This window comes from Mastigoproctus giganteus, chromosome 7 (assembly GCF_048544385.1).
Source record: "Mastigoproctus giganteus isolate SK-2022 chromosome 7, ASM4854438v1, whole genome shotgun sequence".
In the NCBI taxonomy this organism is placed as follows: domain Eukaryota; kingdom Metazoa; phylum Arthropoda; class Arachnida; order Uropygi; family Thelyphonidae; genus Mastigoproctus; species Mastigoproctus giganteus.
In genome coordinates, this window is record NC_143581.1 from 204,160,110 (window position 1) to 204,165,381 (window position 5,272).

A 5,272-nucleotide genomic window follows, 5' to 3' on the forward strand; every position below is an offset into this window, starting at 1 on the left:
GAATGATAAAAAAGATAAAATAAATGTCATTGCTTAAGTGAAGTAAACCCTAATAGAAATAAAAAAAAAAAAAAAAAAAAATTTAGGCATATTTACGTTCAGGAATTGGCTGTTCATTAAAGGATAAATTCTTGTTATTATTTATTGTTGTTTATTTCTTTTACTATTTGTGTTATACTACCAGTAAAATAGTTCTAGTAACCAATAAAAAACTTTATTCCTCAATAAATTTTATGGCACACCCTGTATATACCCAAAATGTGCATTTTAGGTAATTTAGCTTTTTTTCTCCGAAAAATTGGCCAAATTGATCTCTATGTCAATTTAGTGAATTGATTTACAGGTCATTAATACTTCAGGGCATGCTATGATTAAAGACAATAACAAACTAAATAATTTGCTTACTGGTCACTTAAATTTTGAATTATGAATTCCAGCATGGGTGTGGATTTCAGTTCACTCAAAAAAAAAAAAAAAAAAAAGGTGGTGATAGAAAACAGACAAGAAATAAAACATATTATATGATAGTGTATTTGATTTTTTGTAAAATTAGCTTCCTTATTATAACAGAATACTTTTTATATATCCAATGATCAAAATGATAAATCAGAAAAAAATTGAAAAACTGTTTAGAATCGAAGATTAGAAAAAAAAGAGTTGTATGCTTTCCAGAAAATATTTGCTGTGCTGGCAATTATGTTTTGAAAAACTGAAAAAATATATATTCTTCAATGTTTTAATTATTTTTTTTGATCTTGATTCATCTGAGTCGTTGAAGTGCTTGTGGTGTGATGACAAGCAATATGGAAATTTAAATTTAGTGCTCATGGATGTAATCATTATATATTCCGTGGTTTTCTAATAAAAGTGCTAAGTCTGTTCAAGAGAAGAATGTTGCATATCGTAATTGGCTTATTTCCAATCCTTCAGTTTCATTTTCTGTCTCCACCAAAGCTCGCAACAATTGTAAAGCAATTATTAATCAGTCCAAACTAAATTTTGACCAGGCTAAGAGTATAAAACTTGCTTCTTGCCCTAATGGTAGCCGAGCATTCTGGTCCTTGCCAAAGCTATTGGCCTCAACTTTTGCCCACCTCTGTCAAAACCAGATGGTTCTGTTGTCACTTCTGCCAAGGATAAAGCTGACCTGCTAGCATCCCATTTTTCTACCAACACATGTATTAAAGATCTTGGTAAAACACCTCCCACCATTCCCAATATGCTGCATTCAATGCCTCCTGTGGTCTTCCGTCAAAAGGATGTCAGAGGGATTTTGGCGACTTGATACTAAAAAAGCTCCAGGTCCTGATAGTATTTCTCCACTTGTTCTCAAAACCTGTGCTCCTGTTCTTTGCTGTTTTTTTTACTTTCTTATTCCAAACATGTTTTTCCTTCTGCTTGGAAATTTGCCCATATCCAGCCAGTTCCTAAAAAAAAGGGTGACAAGTCCATCCCATCCAATTATTGTCCCATTGCAATTACTTCTACTCTTTCTAAAGTAATGGAGAAATCAAACAGCCAACCCTTAAACTACCTAGAAAGCTTCTGTCTGATCGATGATCCCCAGTATGGATTCAGTCAGTGTCAATCCACTGTTGATATTCTGGCTTATGTTACCCATTTATGGAAAAGTTCGGTGAAACACAACAGTTGCTCTTGAATCTCAAAGGCTTTCGATCGTGTTTGGCATAAAGGTCTAAACAAGCTTCCATCTTATGGCCTGCCAACTGTTTTTTGTAATTGGTTATCTAGTTTTCTCTCTGATTGCTTACTGAGGATGATGGTAGATGGCTCTGTCTTCTAACTTCTCCAGTAATGCTGGTGTCCCCCAAGGTTCAGTTCTTTCCCCCACTCTTTTCCTCTTGTATATTAATGAACTTCTTCCATTGACTGGAAATCCTATCTATAGTTTTGCCGATGGTAGCACATTGCATTCCACTTTCCATTTTGAGAAACTTAGCCCTGCTCAATCAGCTTCAACTTCTCGAAAATCTGCTACCAATTCCTTAAATGCCGATCTCCAGGTAATTCTCCAGTGGGGCAAAGACAACTTAGTTGATTTCAATCCTTCTAAAACTCAGTCTTGTCTTATATCTCGCAAAAAAGGATTCTTGTGCTTTTATGCTTACCTTTGGTGACACTCCAATTTCTAGCGAAAAGGATATATCTTGGGGATTATTCTGACTTCTAATCTCTCTTTGCACAAGCACATTATAAATATTGCTTCCTCTGCATCTAAAAAACTTGGTTTTCTCTCTCACTCTCAGTGTTACTTTTTTTCCAAACAGCTGTTCACTCTGTATAAATCGCAAATCTGCCCTACCGTGGAATATTGTTCCCACATCCTGGGCAGTGTCCCCAAAACCTCTTCCAGATTCCATTCAGAAGAGGGCAGTTAGGTTAATTAATGACTCCTCTCTAACAGAGTCTCTCCACTCACTGTCTCAGACTTACTGTTTCTGCTGCATGCTTTTTCTACAGATACTTCCATGGGCACTGTTCTTCTGAATTGGCTTCTATAATTCCTGCTCTCTCTCTCTCTCTCTCTCTCTCTCTCTCTCTCTCTCTCTCTCTCTCTCTTTCAAAAGTCCGAACACTTTCTGCCAACATCCATTTACTGTCCAACTTCAAACTCATAGAACCAACTTTTCATCTTCCTTGTTTATTCATTCAACTGCTGTTTTCTGGAACCTTCCTTCATATGTATTTCCTGAAAATTGCAATCTACAGAATTTCAAGTCTAATGTCAACAAATATCTTCTTTCGTCTTCTCAACCTCCAACCCAAGCACATTACTAAGTACTATAGGTTCTAATATCTCTCGTGTTTGGGGTTTTCTTAAAAAAATAATAGTAAAAATTAAAATCGAATTTTATTATGTATATTTGTAATGTTTGTATATTTGTCACTTCTATAAATTCTTATTGGCTCAGTCATTTACCTTTTATTACAACGGCCAAGTTCTGGATTACAGACAAATTAATGATGCTCTGCTGATGGAAAAAAAGTAATTAAAATTTTTTTTTTCTCTTGTAATACAGAAATCTAATAAGCACACTAGCTACCCCACACATTTTAAGATTCACTCACCAGAGCAAGCCTTAAGACAAATACTAATATGTCACTTATTATATAATGTAGTCGATTCCGGTTATTTGGGACTAGTGCATTTTGTCCCGATTAAGCGGTTGCCTCAATTATCCGAAGTTTCACGTACAATGACCCCCGCTTTACAATTGGTTCACTGTACAATCAAATCACGTTACGATGGGGTCACCATAGTAAAGTACCGTTCACTATATGATGTGCTGTAAGCACCGGTCATTGTGATCACGTTTGTGAATGGAATTTTAATTCTATTAAACAGCGATTCTAATTAGCGAAAATAGGAGGAATATTATTCACAGGCTATAAAAATAAAGATATATTAAGCACAAATTTACCCTTTATTACCTTACCAATTAAAAAATTAAATATTGAATATACGTGATAATCGGAATAATTAATGGTTTTTTTTTTTTTTTATGAAAACCCCAAACACGAAGGTATCAAAACCTATAGTACCGTGCACAGGTTGAAGAAGTATGGGGGCGGGGGGAATGGCAGAAACTTTGCTCTAGAGACAACATGGGTGTCACCACTTCAAGCCTCCAATAAGCAAAGTGGTGGTATTTACTATAATATGTACACACTAACTAGTTGACATTTTTGTTCACTGACATTTGTGGTTGGGGTTAAAATTTGAAACAGTAAAAAGATAAGCAATCAATAAGAAAGAACACTGCACACAAATTGCAAGTAACACGATATGTGCAAGTGAGAACGGGAACAAGTTACGAAGCTCTAAAAATAGGAATGAAGAGAAGATTCTGGAAGGGATAACCAAGGAGCAGGAAAAGTTCGTTCTCCGAGTTTGTTGTTGGAGGGTGAATGAATGCTGACTGGTTGTGGCTTATGTTCAAATTGTTTGTTTTTGAAGATAGCAAGGGAATTATTGATGCTAAATTCCAAAGAGTACCCATGGACATATCTAGAAAAATATGTATCAGTTTATGCTGAACACCTATGAGATGCAGTGGACAGGATTTGTAAAAGACTGGTCATTCATTAACTTGACTGCTCTCTTTTGAATGGACTAAAAAGATTTTGGAAGGAAAGGATTTAGCAGACCACGCCAGGTGTGAAAACAGCATTCTGTGATAGGGTGGATTTCAGATTTCTGCAGAGTGAGTAGTTTATTAAAAAAGTAATGCTGAGACTGAAAGAAAGTATCACTGCTTCCCTCTATGGATCATTCACCTCACATCGTACATACAGTGAAAGAACAGAATTCATGGGATACCTGGTTCCTGGGCAATACTATGCTGGCATTAGTGGACGAACCCACTGCTTGGCAGCTATATAGGTATATGGCATCACTGCATTCACGTAGACAATTTGATGTCAGTATGAATAAATGTCTTGAGTTAACCGACTTTGAAAAAGGGATGATGGTGCCCGACGTATGGGTCACTATCGCGGAGGTGGTATAGAAATTCGACTATCAAGAGGGTATTGGGAATAACATCTCATCGTGGACAGCACTGGGGGGCAGAGAAAGGTGGTGGATGAATGTGGCAGTTGACATCTGTTTTACATTGTTTCAGCCAACCAGAGCGACAGTGGCATAAATCACTGCCAACTTCAACGAGGGAGGTGCCAGAAACATCTCCACTGAGACCATCAGGCAATCAGCTGAAAAGTTATGGGAGCTGCTGACCCACCAGAGTCCCATTTCTAACGCCACGACACAGGACTCTATGCTTAAACTGGCAAAAGAACATCAGCACTGGATCTTGAATGATTTTAGACGGGTCTCCTGGTCCGATGACTCCCGTTTCCAGTTATTTCGAGCGGAGGGGAGTGTGCATATCTGGCGGAAACCGCACGAAGATATGCACCAGTCAAGCAGGTGGACAGTCGGCAATGGTCCGGAGTGTGTTCAACTGGCACATGTGACCTCTGGAACATCTAGATGCATCTCTGAATGGTCCAGGTTGTGTCCATCCTTGCAGACCATCTGCATCCCTTCATGGTCATCGTGCACCCACAGGACAGTGCACCTCCCCACAGAGCCGTGGTGACTAGAACATGATTTGAGGAGAATTCCGCAGACTTTACCACATGGTTTGGGCTACCCTGTGGAGCATATTTGGGATGCTGTGGAAGCTCCGAGCTTTTGATCATCCACCCAGGAATGTAACGGAATTATGTACATAACTGTGGCTGTTTC